General features: G+C 43.5%; 2 long non-coding RNA genes across 4 annotated transcripts in view; one reads left to right on the forward strand and one right to left on the reverse strand.

The window, feature by feature from the left end:
* Window positions 1-1756, forward strand: part of LOC107270696 — a 14784-nt gene extending 13028 nt beyond the window's left edge. For all 3 annotated transcript variants that reach the window (XR_001538406.2, XR_003060615.1, XR_001538405.2), the window contains 2 exons: window positions 38-245; window positions 321-1756. This is a non-coding gene — a long non-coding RNA (uncharacterized LOC107270696). The remainder of the gene's footprint in view (window positions 1-37; window positions 246-320) is intronic.
* Window positions 51-3338, reverse strand: LOC112494787. Its single transcript, XR_003060617.1, has 3 exons — window positions 2747-3338; window positions 279-469; window positions 51-188 (listed from the first exon to the last, which is right to left on the reverse strand). It is a non-coding gene; the product is annotated as an uncharacterized LOC112494787 (long non-coding RNA).
* Between the last annotated feature and the right edge of the window lie 19464 nt (window positions 3339-22802).

A 22802-nucleotide genomic window follows, 5' to 3' on the forward strand; every position in this document is an offset into this window, starting at 1 on the left:
TTTTTTTTTTTTTTTTTTTTTTTTTTTTTTTTTACAGCACCCTGCGACGTACCATTGAAATTGATACTGCGAGACGTACGTTGCATAAGGAATGGTACGGTCCTGGAATGCCAAAGGGGTGAATGCAGGAACGGCAGCGACGGGAGCGGCAGCTCTAGGTTTACAACGTGCAACGAATTACCGGAGGCCTAAAGACGAAATAAAAGCGAATGAAAATTATCAGGATAAACCGTCCCGCGCTGTAGGTTGGTAATATTATGCAAATCCGTAGTCAATACCTAATATAAGATAATCACAATGATTATTTTCTCATCCTCCAGCTCCCTTGCTCGTGGCCTTTTATTCGAGGATCATCTTGATCGTTCATCCTCCTCTCTCTCTCTCTGTACATATATACACCGTATCTCCAAGAACACAAGAGGAACGATGGACCATTGCGCGGAGTGTGCCCGGGGCTCTCTATGGGGTCCTGGAAAAAAAGAAAAATGCGAAGCTGCTTATCATAAAATATGCCCGCTATGTGGCTCCAAGAGCTATGTCGAGCAACGGAGGAGTTCCTATGCACCACCACCCCCCGCCGCCCCCCGGGTGCCACATAACATTATATGCTTCCTGCATGTCTTAAGCGTTGTCTGGCCGAGCGCGAACTCACCCGCAATGGGAGCCTGCGGCCAATTGGAAATTGTCCCTAATAACAGGGGATACTCCGCGTCCACTCCTATCGTGGATTGCAGTTCACTCCTGCATGCTTGCTGAAACGTCTCTTTGTACGGCTTAAAACGATTTATATATACATACATTTCTCAGCCTTGAGATCTACTTAGTTTCGTAGTAGGCTTCTATGGTTTTCATTATAATGTCCTTTTTCGTTAACGGCTAATCACAATACATTAAGTGGCACTTTGGGAGCAAGGTGTAGGGTGACGTTAGTCTTGTGACTTTACAGCGATTATATTATCGCACGGGGATGGGCCGGAAGTCCGGTCGTGGATGGGAAAGAAGGAAATAAAAATACCGTAATGAAAGGACCCAGACTATAAAAAAAAAAAGCTGGCCACTCAAACTTACGAAGGCTAACCGACCGCCGGGACTTACGTACGTTATTAATTAAAATACGCGGGCGCGTCCTCACGGATGGCAAATGATTCTTGGGCCTTTTTATTTTCTACTCTTTTGCAACTCCTCGCGAAAACATTGAATTTCCGGTGATTTCGAGGGACTCGCGCAAGACGTCATCGTCGGGACTGAGGGGACCGGTGTGCCTTAAACTCGGTAGCCGCACTGCGCGTGTGCGCGTCTAGGTTAAGACAGCCACGCGTGTACGAGTGCGTGATATCGGGGAGACACATCTTAGATCCCGCTCGTGATATCAACTGCGCATATTATGAGGCCCAAAGAGCAGATGCTAACTTCGGTTGAACCCGGGGCCCGTTCCCGGTTCGCCTCTGGTTGTAGCTTGTGGAGGATGTCGATGCACTACGAGCACATTTTCGGATCCACAACTTATTATGTCTTGGCGCTCGGGTGCTTGACCGTTTCCTCACCGGTACTCAGGGCCTTGTATACCCGGTGTATATGTAAAACTTTTTGTATTTCTTGGAAATTGTCAATTCTGTTTTATTTTTTTTTCAATATGTTTAAGTTCGATCAATGCAATTTTATGCACTTCTCATGTAATGTATCTCGGCTGCTAGGAATTACCTGAAAAAAAAAGTTCGTTTACACGATCTAAATAAATGCACGTGGGTACGAAGAAGAATAAGTCCCTCAAAAAGTCGCGGGACCAAGGTATGTACTTATTTCTAGTGCGCGAAACTTAAGTCAGTTATCGCCATACCGATCGCGCGTATTCACTCCACTTAGCATATCTTCTACGGACGGGCGAGCCTTTCCACGCGCAACGATGTTTAGCCTAATTTAAATATGGAATTAATTGAGGCCCAGCAGCGTAAGTATCTATACGTAGATTGCGTCGAGATGCGAATGTACCCGCGAGTCGTTAAGAAGGTGGGAAACGCGGCGGAAAGCCCGCAATAATAGAACGAAGTGGCCTGATGATTCCATGAAGTGGTTGGTACCATCTAGGTTTATTACTGCATTACGAACTCGTACACGAAGTATAATTCATACGTGTATACCTATATATACAGACACAAGAGCCACGGTGAGAATTGGGGTGGTGATTATACTACAAGGTGCACCACATCACTTCCGCCAACCTGGTGGAACGCAGAGAACGATTTCGTAGTGTATTAGCGGCTTTACTTTAATGTCGGAACTCGTCGTCGCAAAACTTAATAGCACAGCGTGCTTCGACCGACGATTTGCCGAAGCTCCATAAAGAGAACGAGAGCGCAACGTTATTTCTACCATTTGTCGTTACCTACGCTCGGCTTTTCTCGTAAAGCGAAAAGCCACTCGTTGTTACCGACGGAGAGTGGTATGACGCTGTCACGTTTAGTCGTCCTATTATTGTACCGATATATACCACATTGTATACGCTGTACGACGTACTTACGAATATTCCTGTAGAAGCGTTAGAGGTTAGGAGTGTTTTGACTACGCAGGACCTATCGACATTTAGTACGCGATCCTGCCTGAAATCCTTTGGAAATAAAGTGGCGGCAAATCCCTCTCCTTTTCTAATCCTTCCATTGGCTACGTTCTCTGTACTTTGGTACTACGACTGATTAGAAAGAGACACAGCTTTCCCTCCGACAGTCGATATCTTTTTCTTTCAGCAGACCGTTTTTCCTATGTCTACGCGCAGTCCATGTTACACGTTGACGAGCAGGACTGTCACAGTACGACCACCGTAACCCAGAAGGCCAAGATACGAGGTTAGAATCCCCTGGCGAAATTCCGGCTATTTGCCAATCAGAAATCACACGCCGCCCTTGAGAGAAGGAACGCCAGGCATACCACGACGACAAATACACCATCTCCAGCCGTATAAACAAAAGGTGCTAACTCAACAAGGTATACGAAGTAAGTCCGCGTTCTCCCGTAAGACACCGAGTCTCCCGAGCATTTCTCACAGCGTGACTCGTGGTGCGCGACTGGCCAATGGCGTGCCGATGCTACGGGACTCCTGCGCGGTATTCGCGGAATGAAGGCGTCGGGTTTAAATCCTTTTCGAGGGAATAAAAAGCCCCTGAAACGGGGTCCTAACTCACTGGCCGGTGCCAACCCTCTCAGGCCGTACTGCCAACACGAGTGCGAAAATAATCGTTAGCTTTGTGCGGACCGCTTGACTTGGTGGTGTGCCGTGCTATTTCTGTATGCTACGGTGTAAACCGGCCTCTAACGATTTGTCTACGTTTCCATGTGTTGGCTACCCTGGGCGATCGAGTGAGCCGTTGCCGATAGCGTCTGGCTAACAGCCGTTTTCTGTAGGGCGACGAAAGAACTGAGAAAGAATGGCTGACGCGTGGTCTAGAGGGCGGACGGAAGAGGCGGGAGAATTTAAATTTTTCAAAATGACAATTTATACCCACGGCTGTAAACCGTTGTAATTAAAATTGGCTTATTAGGATTCGGATCGATTTCCATGCTGCTCACGTGTAATCTGACGAGCCTCGACTTTCCATGTGCTCGAATGAAAGTTCTTTTAATCGGCACGATTAACCGGCGCTTTGTCGGTATAATTGATGAACGGTTTGCAGACAATGACGAGGTCCGTAGCTAGCAATGGAAACATTTAGACAGACTCGGTAAGACACGCTAGGCAAGAATTGATTACGCTCCTAATTACGAGTGGGATTACCATAAATTACCATAAGATACGAGTATGAGCACAATAAAAACCGAGCGTAAACAGATGAATTAGAAATTGAAAATTAACAATCCCTCCGACTGTCCGTATAAATAAACGGCTTCCTCGGTATACGTGTACACGATTTCCACATGGCCGGCGTAGTAATTAACAACTCTTGCGAAATTTTCGCAATATTCCGTTCATTGCCATTTGCACCTTTCGAACTCGCATCCCTATTTCTCAGCTTTCCTGCCACCGCGTATCCACGATTTCTATTGATTTCCACAATGCATTCTTTTACCTCGCATACGGCTCTACGATATCTAACGATAAATCATTGATCCACAGATATACCCGTAGGAGCTTCGTTCACGTGTCATCGCATCTTCGGACGTTCTAATAGATCAATAATAACCATATTGATTTACGCATCTTTATCGTACGATCGTTCGGATACGGATCTATAAAAAGATCAAGAACGACTCTGTCGATCCAATATCAAATTCAAGATCAACAAATAAATTTCAAGACACCCCACGGAAACCGGTACCAAAAGTCGATCTTGCGTCAGACGGTCAATCGGTATCGAATAAAGGCAGTACCGCAGCATCACAAAGATCAAGAAAATCCACTTGCATATGATCCAGAGGCGAGAGGCTGCAGAAGGTATACAATTGATATAAGGATCGATCCCAAGAAAGCGTCGATGTGAATCGGCGCCAACGAGACGCCCATTCACACCAAGCCAGGGTGGTCATCCCTGAAACCGGAAGTGCCGTTAGCTCCAAAGTAGCCACTCGGAGAGTGACCGAAGACAGAGCGAGAAGACGGTGGCAGGGACGAGCAAAGGGGAGAAGGAAAGTAGGAGGACGAGAAGAATGTGAGATTTCTGAGAATCGCATCGAAGCGGACGTCCTCCCGTCTTCGAAGGCCGATAGGCACTAATCATGCGTTAGAATCTTCGGCTCCCACCCACGTGTACGTCCTCTTCGTCTACTACGGTGCCCCGAACGCTGTTACATCCCGAGGCACAGTTAACTGACGCGCGAAGAGGCATTCGTTCTTCACGGCCTCCCTTCCACCTTCGTTTTGGCTTCTAGTCTGGCCTTAAGGACTCCAGGAGCGTGAATTATCAGTCGCGTGTGATCGCGGCAATCCCACGCATACACACGCTCGGCCTGGCTAGAGCCGACAAAGAGGCCGGGCATCCATAATTCAAGCAATCCAGTCATTGTGTGTCCGCGGACCGAGGCGCCGATTGGCTCTTTAGCGCGACCAGGCTTCTTTTGCCTGGCTGAGCTCCTGCCAACACCTGCAGCCTTCGTTCTTACATGTTAATTCCCTTGGCTCGTGGGGGTACGTTGTAACGTGTCCGATATACATATATATATATATATATATATATATATATATATTGCTATTTATTATATTTTTTAAATTGTACATTAGGTGTGTGTGTATATATATAAAGAGAGGGAGTTGAGGACTACTTGCCTTATGTATATAGGTACAGCGGTCAGGCGAGCCGATATCAGCAGGTGACCCAAGGACGCTGTAAGTAGCCGGACAGAAGATTCGTATATTGAATAAAGCAATTATGAATTAGCATACGTAACATCCGGGGTCTCCGAAAGCACGAGGAGCGGAAACGCAGGCGCATTCGAAGCAACTTCATCCGATACGAAGGCTGGCTTGCGTTTAAAGGAAGCATGCGATGACTCCTGCATTCTTCGTACGTGGCAACATAACCTAAGATTAAGTCAGAGGCTCTCTTGGATAATTTGCCGAGTTTCACTCTGGTTAGGAAATTTTTTAATTGGACTCGCGACCTTAGGTTTCCCGTCTTTGTTGTATTCGGGATACGTGGGATAGAGACGTTTGCTCTTGGGTTTACTTGGAGCATGCGATTACTTCGCAGGTACTGATAGAGCAATTTATGTAACCCCTACCTCCAGCCCCAAGTCAATCTCCTCGATCAGGAACGGCTTCTTACAAAGAAATCTCGTACCCGATGTCCAAATTGGAACTGGATCTTTGTAAACGGTCGATAAAATTCACCGTTTCTCTCTCGGAAAGAGAAAAGTGATGGGAAAAAAGTATACACGGACAAGAAAGACCGTAGAGATTTGTCTAAAACGATCAAACGGGGTTAGATGCTTGTCTGGATCGAAGAAACAGCCGAGACAGCCGGAATGACCGAAATCCATGGTTCGTGTGTTAAACTACCGAATTCCTCGGTTTTTCTCGGCCCGCGTATAATTTCCACGGTGAACGACGACGGGCCGAGTCTTTACGAACGCGGAATTCGGTTGTTTTCTTGCGTCGAGCTTAGCGGCTGATGTGATTTCTCTCGTGGTCATAAAACTTCGTGGGATAATCGACCCAGTTTCATCCCCTTTAGTGACGACTGTACGGTACCACCCTGTATAACGTAAAAATAATTATAATTTCTATAATTTCAACATCGATAACTTTTTATTTATACTTGGTTCAACTTTTTCCTTTTTCGCGAAAATCCATTCGCCAATTCGATCCGATTTCTTCGCGAAACTCCTTTTGTATTATAATTCCGCGCTCGATATTTAAGTGCGCGGTTGTATTCAAAATAGCCCTTAACTAATTTGAATATGGAATAAAGTAGCTTTTAGATGTGATATAAGCAGAGCTCGGCGTCGTCGCAGCGACTTTAGCTTTATCTAATCTTGTCCCTGCCATGTAGGGCAGAGGATGGGACAGGTAGCTTTTAAGTCGCAGCTACGAACATTATTATTTAAATAAGCCGAAGAACGAGATGTGGGAATAATACGTTTTCGAGTGGCGTCGTATAACGGGTGACGCACGAAGTAACAGCATATCGCGTACGACCTATCATATATATATATATCCAACCTCCTGGAATGGTCATACCATATAAATTCATTTGCGAAATTTTTTCTTTAAATTATACACCACCTCACTACAAACTTTTCATTCTACAAATCTACAGGGGCAGCCACCTCTATATTCTCATTAAACATTTGTATTATAATCATAATATTGCAAAGCGTCTATATAACGCGTGTCGCATGACGTTTGACGGCGTGTCCAACAAATGCGTCCGATGGGGCCGTGAGATAAGCCTAATGGAAACACACGCCAATAATTCCGCATTAATACACTCCGCGGGGAATAGAAAGGATAATCTTCCTATAGCGGCAGTGGTAAAATGGACATATGGAAGAGAAAAAAAAAGGCTGTCGATAAAGAAAATGATAAAAGGTCATGGTATATCGTAAAACAGAGAAGGTCGCGCTATGGATATTTAACAATGGGGTATATATATATATATATATATATTTCTAGGTTCCTTAGTTCATTCGTACAGGGCAAATATACGTAGGCACGAGCTTCTTCCACAGTACAGGGGAACCTCTGTCGGGATTTGCTTTCTGGCGCCTGAGGATAACTACGAAACAGGTGAAGAGCTGTAATAATATGGAAATGATAGGCGGACGTAGCTTGTTTCGTGGCGAGCGGTAAAATGCCGTGTGGCATCGAAGTTCTAAACGACGCTGTTGGCTGTACAAACCGCAAATGCGGTTTTGGTTTATCGAGGCGTTTTGTCGGCGATTTGCCGACTCCTCGGGTTTCTAGGCCGAGCTTGAGGAATCGCTAGGTGGAGAAGATAAATGTATGAAGGGGTGGGGGGGAATAAAAAAAATAATAAATTTTTCAAAAATAAAATACGTGTAAATATATAGGTATTAAATATTGTCTGTTATAATAAAAGTTATTATTATTATTAAAAATAATTTCGAAAAATTTGTATTCCTATCGCGAAATCGAGAGACGATTTCGAGGGACGTAGGAAAATTTAAGGGGTGTCAGGGACGATATCTTTTGGTCGGTAAACACGGTGGACAGTTGGTGATTAAACAGTAATTAACTAGCTTTTAATTAGGGGGTGTCCACGGAACTGCCGGTCAAAACCCAATATTCCAGAGGCTCGATGGACAGTCAGATTACGTGGGGACGAATTATACGGAAGGTTGCCATTCTAATTTTCACCCTCGAGGCCGATAAGTAATCGACGAGTTCGGAAGCGGCCTCTCGTTCAAGCAGTACCTAATAACTGAGCTTTTAGCCGGACAGTTTAATAACCGGTTGGGTTATCCCGCGTCAGGGAAAACGTTTCTGGTCGGGCTGGCTGCCCGTTCCGAGGCACTGACGTTTCGCCTCTTAATTACGAGATAAGTTGTCATATCGAGTATTTACGTGGAATAACGTGACTTGCCCGTATCAAGATAGAGGACTAGATATTAAGCACGGTGGATGGTTGCCGTATAGGAAAATTTATACGTTGGTATATATATATATATATATATATATATATATATATATATCTATCTATATTTGACTTAGAGCTAGGTGTAAGATGTACTTGTGATTATATATATATAAATTATTATTAGTCATATATACGTCACTAAGCGTACAGTTCTATCGTGCGAAATCTCACGTTGCCGTTTGACTCGGACCGAGTAATGGTAAAGGCCGCTTCTAATTGCAGGTTCGCCGATGGTCGTCGCTGTTTCTCCATGTAAGACTGTGAAAAATGCGTTATGAAGGCTAATCGTGCGATGTTGTAGGTGGCCACGATGACTACGAGGGTAGCCAAGGTGAGCTGGCCTACATCAAGAGGGCGCTGCTGGTAGCTCGGTAACACGCGATCTGATAAAGCTAGACGTCTCATGCCAAAATAAACTATCGCATTTTACATAACGTAGAGCGGGCTGCCAAGTCGGATGGGCGTAAGGCGAGAGTCGAGGCTCCGCGTGTACGTTTGTGTATTCGAGCCGGTGTACCGTACGATCGAAGGGGGGCATACATCATCCGGCACTCAGAAAAAGTTGAAAGCTCGCAACATTGTCGGTTTTATTCCTCGTTAGGGAGTCACTCGCACGACAGGTTAGCTCGAAAGTTAAATACCTTGGGAATTTCGGTTAAAAAGTTTTTCAATAAATTTATAAAAGTCACCCTCACTTCGTTGGCTGCAGGATACGATCCTTGTATGCTGCTGGTATCGCGAAGCTCGTCAGGCTGTTTCACTCGGTTGACAATCGGGGCGAAATAAAATGTCGCTGCTGCGTCGTGGACGCGCAGAGGCCATTGCTGAAACAACGCCGGTCTACCGGCCAATGAAAACCACGAGCCGTGACACGAAACCACGCAGCATATTTTTCTATGGCTGTTTCACCTTCCTTTCACGGCACCGACACAGCCACGGGGAAGATCGTGAAGAGACGCGCTTAAGAGTGCGTGTAGGTGAGCCCGAAGAGTCAGGATGGCGCTGCGAAGCTAGCCAGCCGAGACCGTCGGTCACGCGACCATATCCCCCTGGCGGGATGGCTGGCTGACTCGAACCTCGAACAACGCACACGTCATTCCTGCAATGGGAGTTTCATACGGCTCCGCCGTAGAGAGCCAACTGCTATGGAACAGTGGCGGCAGCTATGGGAATTATCATAATTTCATAATTAGTTCGTTCCAGGGGTCCTTGCTGTATTTCAGGCTGCTTAAACGCATCGGACATGCTACGGTCTGCGGAGAATGGTTAGGTCTTTTTGTTGCGGGTCTCACTTTTGCGATATTTTTTTTCGAACAAATAAAATATATGAGGTAAATTTTTATATTTGCAAGATTTTTGACTGGAACAAAAACGGGAATTTTTGATTTTTTTTTTTTGGAATTTTATTTTTTTTTCACTCTCTTCGGGTGAACCAATGCAGTTTTTAAACACTGATAAATAATTGCTTCAAGGTCCCATACTATTCATCTCGAGGATTATCAGTTTTCTATCTGACTCTCTTATCCCTGGTATGGTAGGTATTAGCCACTCACCGAGTCAGGAAGGATCTCCCCTGTTAGATATACAATGGTAGATAATAGGTATAGAGCATACTCGGGAATTCAGTCGACATACCGGACTACGGTGTAGATACATATTTACTTAAATGAATTGGTGGAAAGTCGAAACAACTGTTTTGTATGTTAATTAAGATATTTTTGAAAAATTCAAAAAAGTTTTTGGCGATGAACTTCAAAATAAAATTTGGAATCCTACAAAAGTCTCATGTCCGTGGGTGGTGATAAGCGTAAAAATATTGTTGGAAAAAAGCAAAAATTTTTGAAAATTTTTTTTCGTAACCTGCAATTCCGTTCCGGTACCGTAATATCGTCAAATTTTAATTCCCCCGATTAAAAGCTCCCTGCAATTCTATTTGACGATCTCATATCGACACCCAATACCGACCAATGCTACCAACCGATAATTAGACCCATTGCCATCCATAAGGCATCAGTTTCGGAATGAGAGATCGCGTGGTAGCCTAGGGCGACCACGAGCTTCGAAATGATTACCAAAGTCAGTAGAATGGCGAGCAGCTGATCACCGGAACCAAATTTGAATAATAACCAGGCTAATGCGCTCGAACGTCAATGCTTATGTTTTAGGGCTCATTACGATCACGTATACGAGATAAGTATCGGGGAAGAAGTTTTGAAAATCATCCCCAATCAAGAATCCGAAAAATAGCCCGAACCGGTAATTTTGGTATAATTAATTTTTATTGAAAAAAAAAATTCTCAATAAAAAAAATTACTACCAGGGGCAATGACAGACGAGTGGAATTGTAGAGAGGGAGTAGCAGTGCGATAGGCGTACATTGCATAAAATGCTTTTCAATTCCACCGAGTGGAAACGCTATTGAGTAGAGATACGCATGCAAAACAGGACGGCCATGTTTGTGCGGGATTGTTGCTGCAACGGGGGATGCGGGGACTCGCGAGAGGGTGGACACTGGATACGATGAGAACGAACGGCATTCTTTGTGTCCGCACGAGGCAGACTTGATTGTGTCACGTGTTGATAATTTTAAAACAAAAGCTTCGGTGCACATTGTGTAAAAATCACTGACAAGAGTCGTCCGCGCTATGACATCGAGGAGAGAACAGAGACAACCCAGCCAATCCAACGAACCAGCCAGTCAGAATGCCAGAGAGAAATACGTTTGAATTAGATTCAAACGTATGGCACAGGGCTTATGCATACTCAGTCGGTAAACTCCGATAGGTACGTTCGGTCTGGTAATCAAATATACATAGTCGATACTGGGACACGTACGAATAGTATAGAAAATTGATTATATATAAGGTATTAAGGCCCGTTGAACATTTTAATACGATTGAAAAAAAAAATTGAAAATTTTTTTTTTCAAATTTCCCGCGCGACGTGTACCTTGGAATGGAAAATAGACAGCCGCGAATGTAAATAAGATACGCGTACGGAAGGTTCTGCAACGAAACAGTGCAAATCACAGAGCAAGTACAGCGATGCATGTCATAATGAACGCCAGGGCAACTTTTTGTTTTAATTCTACCGAGCGGAAATATCAGCCATTTTGAATTTTCAATTTTCAACGCTCTAGTAAGCCTCCTCCCGCCACCTTGCCGCCGTTACTACACTTCGCTAAATGCATACGCCGACGAAAGAATACCAAGGTATTATAGGAACACCCTCCGGCCCTGTCTGTCTATAGGTAACCATAAAACATGCTATAGTATAAATTCCTGTCAGATCTTACCATAAGACTGTATTTATATAATAAATATTTTTTGCCGATTTTTTTTTTATAAAAATATATTGACGCATTCTTCAGGTTGATTAATTTGCACTGTGACGTCATTCGTACGGACAAACTACTAACGTTTATCAGGTAGCTCCGTGTAAAGCAGCACGACTTGCTTTTCTAATGACTAACGAATTAATAATGGTCGATCGACAAGCGTGATTAATTACTATCAGCATATCGAGTGACAGACGTCAATATACGTGACTGTCAATATCATAATTCACGAAGGTAAAACAGAATTATGGAATATTAAGACGTAGCTGATTGCGATCGCGATATTTCATTGCTCGCGGAATGTAACGAATGGGTGAGCGTCCATTGGTGAAACGTCTTGCTGTAATTCAAAAGCAAGTGAAACCATTAGAATCTTCGTTTTACTCAACGAGGCGTAGTTTTACCACGGCTGCCAACCTGTACACTTAATCTCGCTAGACTTTCATCGAAAGATCGCGTGGCAGTTGGAATTCCCTTGTAACTCTTATCTCGATTATCACTTTATAGTCTACGAGTAGTTGCCATTTTCTTTTCGCTCTTACAACAACGCCATCTGTGTTACGAAACAACAAAGAATTACCTACCGGTAGTCTCCATTGGTATGCCTTCGAAAGAATAAGTCTTTGTCGCAGGGACAAAGGGAATCTGATTTGGATTAATTCAATTTCACAGAGGCGACGCCAGTGGGTCTGCCAACGTTTCGTTAATAGAATGTTCTAGAAGCTACCACTCGACGTTATAACTGATCTAAAATACTTCCACCTTTCCTTTTTGAAGACGCTCGGAACTTTCCAGATGATATGTCCCTCTATAGCTACGTACACTGTGGCCTGGGTGTATACTGACCTCTGTGGGGTAAGGGGGTAGACTCGGTGGACGGTTAGAAATGGCGGCGGCGTGTTTGAAAAGAGACGGCAGACTTGTCAATTAACAGTGGCGGCGGGTAATCTTTCGAGTATCCATTATGAACGAGAATGGAGTGAATCCATGCGAAATGAAGTGCTATCAAGTCTATTCCATCTGACTACACCTTCACTCGTTCCGTCACCAGTCCCGGTGGGGGCGCCACCTACGTATGTACGCTCGACGTTGGCAATCTCGACGTAGCCACTTTTTGTCCAATTCAATTTCCTCGAGTCTTCGCGCCACTCTATATAACCTCTTAGTCTCAAAGCCATCGCCCTTAACTCCTTTGCCTCTTCTATCTTAACTCATCGCGTTGCTCAGCTTTTGCTCTGTCCTTGTGCTTTCAGGTTAATCATTGCTCAGTGAGCTTTTTTAAACCTCCGAGACGTCATTCCCAGCGACTTACGGAAATCGCAAGTGCAACGTCCCAAGACCATGCCCGTGTAGTATTGACGTTATTCTTTTTTTTTTTCACTTTTTTTAACCACCCCCTTCACTCTCCCCTACTACGATTCGTCAAAGTCTCCGGAATCGGCCGACCGAAACTTTTTAGCGTTTTACAAAATGGCGACGTCCCACCCTTCCTTCAGCCCTTTTCAACCTCTACATGACAATCTAACCACGTGATCTCGTGCGGATGACGTTATCGCTCTTCTTCTCTTTGGACACACAGGCTCTTTTCGATGGGCTCGATTTTATTCAGCTCTCATTCAAAAATTCTTTGTTCCTACGGTACCTGCGTTTGACGTCACCGGATAACGCGTCATCGATTCGATACGTATGGCTGAACTGTGCTGGCATTCGTAATTGGTCGAATAAGATTTTTTTTAACTGTCCTCGCCATTTTTCACTGGTACAGTTATACCACTTGAGGCTTTTATTTAGGCGAATATATATATATTATATATATATATACATTTCAATACAGGTAATCGCGATTTTCTCACTTGGTACTCGTTTCAGATGAATTATCTGGCCTTTCGTTAGGTCTAGATGAACCATATAGTATATGGAATCGCGTGAGAGCTACAGTGTGGTTAGTTATCTAGATTGTTATCTCAGTGGTTTATCGGTAATTTATCTGGGCAGGCATTAGTTTTTGCTTGGCGATGGCGTGCACCAACTAGCTCGGCTAGTCAGCCAAGCCAACCAGCCTTCGTACACCTAAATTATTCATCATATGGAGCAATCCTATATACATATATATATATATATATATAGCCCATATACGTATATGTTGACGTAATAAATGCAAAGCGCACTTGTGCTTCGGGCGAATTATTAATACGCTGTAACAATGAACGGATACTAGGAAATTTTCCATTTTAATTAATCATTTATTTATTATCGCATGGATACGGGCTAATTAATTTGGACTCAGGGGGCATCACACTGACCATCATAATATTTTATGTAATCCGAGTCAAGGGGTTAAATACTTCGTTAATTAACTATGGTAAATACGAATTGTCGTAATTCATGGTATCGTAGAAATTGTTTTTTCTTTTAATATTAATTTTATTAGTATATATTTAGATGTGACGATTAATTTCTTTTTTTTTTTTTTTTTTTTCAAAAAAATTATAAACTCTAGTACTGGTTTATACGTAGTACAATGTAAATGTAAAAAAAATTGTGAACGTTCGGCAAGGGATCGACAGGGGGTGATTTCTGTGAGTGTCGTAAAAATATCTCGTAATCTAGATACAACGGCAAAAGATAATTATTCACGTTTAGATAACGCGGCCAAGATGATATCGACTAGAGGCGTCCATTAGCGAGGTAAACGCTGCTATCTATTTATCATCAGATAATGCATAGTTATCTTAAAACTCAGTGAGATAGCCTAATCGTTGCGTGTTGCCACGGCGTAGGTGGTCACTCATTCTTCGCTTAGCCCGGCACGCCACCCTTACAGCACCAGCTACTAGATGTCTGGCTACTGTACTAACTAGTTCGTACTATGTAAAATATCGTTATTAAACCTACAAAGCAGCTGGAGCGGTAAGGCTGCCAAGGTTTTTTCTATCCTTTTATCTTTTTCTATTTCAATGCAAATTACGTTAACGGAGTGCCACGCGTCAATTTTGCTCTATCCAAATGTATGTTACGGGTAAGGAAAAAGAAATTAGAAAAAAAATTATTCAGTAACAGATCCATCGATAAGGCTAATTGTACAGTCGGGACTGGTGCACACGCGGAAAAGGTCGCTGCGCAGCGTCGATGAATCTCAACCAGCGTAGTAACGAGCTGGTGCACAGTTTTTAATTACTTTTAGTCTCGTGACTGTTGGACGTTACGTATATATTTGGCTGGTCGGTGGATTTTATTTTTTTATAATATATATTTTTCAAACATATTTTTTTTTATTTTTCCATGGCATATCTTATAAGGTAGGTCAAAGTTTTTCTTTTTTTTTTTTGAAAGTTCCACTTTTTCCAAATTTTTACTGGTGGCCGGTCGCATTATATCCTTTTGTCCGTCGCACCCCTTTAAAGTGGTTCACTTTTTGCCGACTACTTTCCGGCAGCAGTTGGGGGTTGGCGGGGATCTTCTGAAATACGGGCCGAAACGCTCGAACAAAGCCACTGTGATTTAAGGGCTGACTAACCCTAAAGTTACGTTTCTAGATTTTTTTCTCTTTTTTTTTTTATAGCTTTTGGTTTTGTCGCCACGTCCGACAGGAGATTCGAAGACAATGTGGTTGCACCTTACGCGCGACGCTTCGCATTCTCTTCTTCATCCCTTTTCCGGGAGGGTTGTAAAATCAGGGTATCCGACAGAAGGATACTTTACAGCGTCTACTTGACTGACTCCCTGAACGTCGGGGGTGATTTTTTGGCTTTATTGTTTTTCTCGAAGGAGAAGACAATTTTGTCACGCCCCTTCGCAGCCCTTAAGATCGCCATTTCTCCCCGCAAGAAGAGGGTGCTTGTCAACGGTGCCAGAAAACTACCCCCACGCTGCACCGAAGTCAAAGTAAAATTACGAGACAGATACGGTTATGTTTTTACCATAAAAAATATATATTTCTCTAAACACGTGTGTACACTTCATAAATTTTCAACCCTTATTTTTGACCTTTTCGAAGCACAATTTTAACCCCCTCGCCCTAGAAAAATACACCTCACCGGTGACGTTATCCAATTAACGGGTTAGCAGGAATGGCGAAGTTTCAGAATCAAAGCTACCCATTTAAACTCGAGCCCTGTAAGCTTCCCTGGGGCTTGTCCAGTGGTTGGCTCACGCTAACCCCTCGTTAAGTCATAACTTACCCCCAGCTTGTAGACACTCACGTGTACGTCTTACCCCTACGGCTACGTCACGGAACGATCTTACTCTTATGCCGCTACTCAGTTGCCAGAGATAATTAAATATTAAACTCGTGAATTTGATTCTGCGCAAAACTTTCAATCTACCAAATGAAAATTCATTTAAAAACTTCACAAAAAAAAAAAAAAAATTAGTTGAGTACTTACCGCAAAGTTGTCACGGCTAATGAAAGTATTCTTTCTTTTTTTTCACTCTCATCTTTCCCTCTGGAGAAGAAAAATAGCAGAAGGAAGAAACATTAAATTTCATCCAGACATCCGACTGCGGATCTTCATGGCGTTGGCGCGCGCTGTACGGAAATCATAACACTATGCAAACTATGCGGCCGACTATGCATACTCGTTGCATTTTACAACCGGCACACCATTTAAATGTGAATTACATAATTAACCTACGCATTGTTTAGTTACCATTATCCTCGTCGTTTTATCATCGCTTATATCTATTTCACGCATTGCAACGTTCGTCCGTACTTATGTAAATGACGTGGCTGCCGAGCGGCCATATTTTACGATAGGGCAAATTGCACGGAGAGTTCTTCAAAGCCGCGTTTACAAACGACGTCGGGTAATAATAACGTAGAGTCGTGCCGTGTACGTACGCCGATGTGAAAAAGCGACGTGCGAGACTAGCGGGTAAACTTGGAACTACTCGACTCGGTTCTGTCAGTCCATAGCGCCTATCTGTAATAGGCGAACATTTAATGTCTTCTATGCTTCCCGGAGTTTTCATAGCAGTCACTCGCACCGATCGTCTATGCTCTACACTTTTGACGGGGCTCTTCTCGTCACGATATAAACTCCAAGAAAATTGCACGTAAGGGACTCCACTTCGCAAACAGTTAACAGATTAACGCTCGAGGAGCCATCTTTCGTGTGGCGAGATTACCTTAAGGCAAAAGCTCATCCAGCTACCGGCGCCAGCGTCGGCTTTAAGACTTCGGTAAATATCGTAATGACTCGAATACTGTCGGAGCGTGCCTCTGAGAGTTAACTGACTCATTTTTATATCAGCCTTACGAACCTCTCGTTCTTAGTACGTTTTCGTATTACGACTAGCGTGATTTCTCGTTACTGCTTATTACGTCTTACAGGCTATCTTTTTTAAACACGTACCTCCAACGGCGGGAACTTTGAATGACAATATTCATAAAAATCTCGTCGGTGTAAAATTGTTGCTACTTTATCTTTGTAGTTATCAGTGCTAGAAGCAATATTATCGTTTTTCATAGATAAACAATATAATTTATTGTAAAATAATTTTTGTAACTTTTTTTTAGCCCCTACCAGAATGTTATGTTTTAACGTAAGTCCTGGCTGTTACGTGCACTCCAATTATTACTACTCAGGAGCGTCCAGACTTGCAAATACCATAAAACACGTAAATTCGATAGACAGGAGAATAATAACAATTGCAAGAGTAATTTTAACGTGTAGTACCTAAACATTTTAAAATAAAATTTTACATCAATTTATTTTAACACGATCTACAGTAAATCCAAATAGTTTCCACAGTATCCATCTATCGACTAACAAGTATAACCATCCATATGCAATTATCATTATATATTTTTTTCAGCCAAACATCGATACTTTTAAATTCCTCATAATTCCCATAAAAAAAAAGTAATTCCCAACACCCCCTGAATCAAAAAAAAAATTTCATCCCCATTTCGACGTCCACGTTACGTACCAACAGACACCCGCGAAACGTTCGAGTTCTCGCGCCCTCCCACATTTAATCTGATTAGAATTATTTTCAAGGTACCTTACATAAACATTATGATCACGACAACATAAATATCGCAATGGCGTGGATTCAAAAAAATATTTCCAATACCATCTGCAAGACGTTTTTCGAAAGACCCGAGAGGGACGCTCACGACGCCACTGCGAGTATGCCCGAGCGGCTTTTTAATATAATATTATTGGCTATTGATAAATTGTCGATAATGATGGGTTAGCCTCTCGAGTGGGAGGTATAGAACGAGAGCTCTCCCGAGGCTCTCCCCTGTACCCCTTGCTCCGCAGACTCCATCGAAATTCTTGTTAAAGTCTCCTTCTTCCTTCCTTCTTCTCCCTAGCCGATTTCCGATCAGCTCGAAACTCTAGATTTTCTTCCTTACCGACACCTGTTGCCTCTACCACCATACATCGCAGCATCCGTAAGATCCAGTATAAATCGGCGGTAAAATAATTTAAAACGACGCGACAAATCGGCATAAAAATTTCTCAAGGCTTTAAATATCCTTTCCCCACGTCACTTCCGGTATGGCGACCCTCGGCAAGTAATCTCCATCGGTACCTTAATTTACAAGAGCCGATCGTCGATCGCGCAGATAACTCGCGTTGGGATATAATTTAGCGGTAGTCCACTCTAAGATCTCCAATCAACCACTTAGCCGACGATATATTTACGAGGTGTTCTGTAATTTTCTCTAATTCGACGCGACTCTCACCTCTCGCGGTTAGTTACGTCACGAACCCAACAGCCAGATCGCGGTTCCCGTAGGATCGGGGCACACTTATGCTAATGTATCTATATCTCAGTCTCTTTCCCTCTTCCGGCGGCGGTATAGAAATTTATCCATCTCTCTTTTTTTTCCTCTATACCTACGTCCTATTGCCTAGCCGCCACTCCCGTTACGGGCCTGCCTTGCTCCTTTATGGTTTATGCTCTAAGGCAACGATACGTCTTCCCTCGGAACGCTCAAGAAGACGCCGGCTGGATGATTTAGCATGGCCGGTGGATCTTCATTTGTCGAGCGTTTAATCGAATGCAAACTTGATAAGGATCATATTTCGCAAATTAGCATACAGTCCCAGTATCCCAATTTTCCATGCAGGGCATCGCCCTAAAAACCAATAGCTACTTAATCAGGATGGTCGATAATTTTATAAAAATTTTTCAAATTTTTTTTTTCTTTTAATCAACCTATACATACACCAGCCTGATTATTTATAAGAGTGAAAAAATAATAATGCCTGTCAAAAAGGATCCTAGACTCCAGAGACGCTAACTAGATCCTGGAGTATCGGCGAAGCCGAAAAGACCGTAGTTGTCGTGGGGCTCTCTTTTCTTCTTAACTGACTCCCTCTCTCTCTTGCTCTCTGGCTCTTGGGATACCAGGGGCCCCGGGAGAGATTAAAAAGTTAATGGGGGGCGTGCTGTGGGGGCGTGCAAGTGTACGTGGTGCCGGGATTTATGTCTGCACCACTGAGATATTGTTACGGGCGAACGCCAATAGGTATTATACTATTCTAAATCTCTCGCGAGCGTAACGCCAATAACGAACCCGAGACCGAGGTAGAGATTGGGGTTGGTCCGTGAGATCCAAAAAATAGATCTGATCCAAATTCGTGAGCGCGCGATATTTGTTATTGACTCGATGGACCGTACGTATAGAAACCCGCCTTCATCCGAGGAGCGATAAATGATCGCGTAAGGACAACGCGTCCTATTCAATCGGTGCGAGCATAACGAGAGAGTCGATTCGATATTATCGATTGGCAGCGTTCGGTATGGACCGAATGGCGGATGCTGTTTGATCTAAAAATAAATGAGATCGAAATTTAAAATCGATCGCGGAGAAAGGTGGCTGATACCACGTGTAATACATTTTGGAATATATATATATATTTTTTAATTCCCTTTCCTCTTTTCGGTCCACGTAACCCTTAATCCCTATATGCGATTTTTTTTAACCACCCCTCCCCTCTCATTTAATTGCCAATAATTTATATGGGAAATATTAGATTCGTGCGAAACCGTATTAAAAAGTATCGGGGCCCAAAGAGCGGCGTATGGCGGAGTGGGACGGATCATGGGCCAGCCGAAGGCTGTAATTATTGCCAAATATGAAAAGCAACCCATAAGATTAATTTTTGCGCGAGATTGATGCCGAGATCGAAGGGTATATATCGGCCCCCTGAACCGATCGATTCCGCCTCTCTTAACGAGATTCCATCCTTCCGTCACTCAAATTAAGAATAATAATATGCCAATAATGCCAAATTAGGGTTCGTCTTAAATAGTAATAGTGCCGGTTGCCATGGCCAGTGTGTATAAGGATCGTCGAGTACCTTTCTCCGTCTTCGGCTGAATCCTTTTAATTATTATCGATCGTTTCCCGCGTGTACCCGAAATTCTTGAAGAAATTCGAAAAAAAGTTAAAAAAATAATTTATACCCATTCCCATACACGTTACCAACTTTTTTTTCGTTTTTTCTCCTTTTTTCCCCGTTACCAACGGGGAGACCCGTCTTCGTCTCTTTGGGGGACTTTCGAAACCTCTTTGGAATTCTCTTAAAGTCGTACGATCGATTCGATCGTCACTGAAGCCAAATGGGGAGCAGCTTTATGTACGTCGGTTGGTATTAGGTAGAAGCGATATGTACATAGAGCGTCTATAGTTACCGGAATGTACATAAGTACAGATAAGATAGATCTACAGGGACTGAGGATGTCAGCGGGATCTAAACGTCCCTTTAACAAGCGTCCATTAATACATTAGAAAAGCGGCAAGGATGGTAAAACAAAGTATCGGTAGCTTACCCAGTGCGACCGGTCATTACGTGTAACCGAGCGATCGGTCTTACTCTTGGCTTATCTTTGATTCGGAGCCTCGAAAAGAAGTGTCACGCCTCGGCCAATCCCGGTACGGCGTATCATTATTCCCCCGAATGTCCGACCAATTAAAGTGCTTGCGAAAGAGTGAGACAGAGCGAGGGGGGTTAAAGGGGGAGCGAATAAAAGGGAAGCTAAGAGACGTATAGAGTAGAGTAGGAAAGAAGTGAAAAAAAGGGAAGACTGGAAATCGGCAGACCGTGGATTCTGTCTCGGTCCTTACCGAACGCACGGATAACATTTCTTAGCAGCGACCCGACGTCCTATCGGGCATCTTCGCGAGTCGATTTATTTGGGAAGCTGTTGCGTTTTTCGCGAACTCGCGACGAGCTCGCAGAATCTCAGGCATGCCGCGAAGCCCTGAACTGCAGGTTGGTAGGTGTATAGATATATATATGGCTATAAGCACGAGGGATCGGTTATACCGATTTGCCAGCCGATTGGCTCTCTGCCCACCTGCGTCTTCCTCGGGGCGCAATTCCTCCCGAGTTCATCAGTTTCATCGTAATTGGACGGTATGGGGTAAAGGACGAGATTTTTTAATCGTTAAAAAAAAAATTACAAAAAAATCTGTTCGTCTCAAAAACTTCATTACGTTCTCAAGACACTCTTAATCGCCGGTCGAAATACCGATATACGTACCGATTTTTTTTTCCTTGTATCCTGCCGATTTTTTTTTTCAAAATGGGGAATCTTTTTATCAAAATCGTTACGGCCGATCAATTTGATCGAGTTCGATAGGGCAACCGATTTCTCGTTAGTGCGCATCCACGTGTATCCACTCATTGGCTGTAACGCACGTACGCAAGAGGATAGGATTGACGAGCGTGACGGAAGAGAAGAAGGCATGACGCACGTGATGTTCCGCCGATATTCTTCGCTCGTTAAGAAGCGTACCTATGGGTATGGCCATGTCGCGCGTAATTGACTACCAAAAACGACGCCGACCGACGCTCCGACGATGTTTACGGCGCGACTATTTCGCGCGGTCGCCGGCTTGGAAAATCGCGAGAAATCGCGGTACCCGCGTATCGGTCTTGGCCGATGTGACAAGGGAGGATTTACAGGGGTGACCATTAAGACAAAAAGCAACGTTGCCATAACTCTCCATAGATTTATAGTAGCCGCGCGGAGTCACCGACGAGAGGTCCACCGTGTATAATGCTTCTGGTATCCACCCTGGGTGCCCACCGTGATGCCACCATGGTGCCCGCCCTGGTACCTGGGTCCCTACGAGCAATCCTTACTATATCTATGTATACATATGTGTATACCTTGTGTCCGCGCTAAACTTAAGGCATAAAATATAAAAGCACCGTACAGCAACGGGGCAGCGGGTCCAGCTATAAATATCGGCTTATTTACGGACAGCGGCGCTGCCCTGCGTGGGGATAAATCCAGTAAAATGCCCATTTAATTAACACCTTATTTATTGAGATGTCCACCGGGACCCACGTTGGGACCTTAAAATTTCCTATAAGAAATACCCGTGAACTTATCACGTGGGTGTAATCGAACGGTGGGGAAGGTATCCGTTGGAGAAAAATATTTTGAAATATGAAATTTTCAAAATTTTCAAAATATACTATGTCAATAATTGACTTATTATTAATTATGTAATAGTATATAAAAAATAAAAAAAAAAATTTCAATCATCTCTAGACTTGAACCTGGACCTGGGACTGGTCTCCGGGGCGACCTAAAACCAACGCGTTTATCGATATCTACCATCTCGCTCCTATTAGAACCGTCTTAATGAATCGAACGAACACCAGAACCAGCTAACCAGCTAACCAGCCAAGGCAGCGTGGGTATGGACCGGAGAGCCAAGCAGGGCAGCAGCCCATCGAAGCTGGTGGAAAGGCCGGTAACCGAACGAAGTGCTTGTTAAACGGGGACTAACAAATGCTACAGGGTCCCCAAACAAAACGATCTCGATAAAACAAAAGAGATCGAGAAATAAAAAGGTATTAAAAGGTACGGAATGGCCCTCGCATTAAATACGGCCCTCGGCGCGTCTCTGAAAACATTCTCGAGTGGTACTTCTTCCTCTCTGGCTCGGATCATTTGCTCCTCGAAACATTTGAAACGCCAGCCGATTGCCACTCGGCGATTCGCAATTATGCGAATAACGAGAGTGCTCGAGTATTTATTTATTTCTCAATGAGCAACGCGTGCGGCTTCGTTATAACGTACAAACGTAATGGCTCGTTCACCAATGATATTTCTGCCACTTTGTTTCAATCGATAATTCACACTTTGAGAATTATACGAAAATGTTAATTGATGTAATTAATTGTTTTTTTTTTTTTTTTTTTTTTTTTTTTTTAAATAAATTAAGTATCATAAATTGCAGGTACGCGTATACCGGCTATTTCGTGCAGAATTTAGATACCCATTAAAAGACTCTTAAGCTTAAGGAACGACAAGGCTGTTCATCGAGTTCTCCTTTGCCAGTATAGCATGCATTGGGCCCTTCGGTGTTGAATTCAGGTGCTACTTCCCTCAGAGATTCA

Source organism: Cephus cinctus, unplaced genomic scaffold (genome assembly GCF_000341935.2).
Source record: "Cephus cinctus unplaced genomic scaffold, Ccin1 Ccin1_scaffold0806, whole genome shotgun sequence".
NCBI classification, from domain to species: Eukaryota; Metazoa; Arthropoda; class Insecta; order Hymenoptera; family Cephidae; genus Cephus; species Cephus cinctus.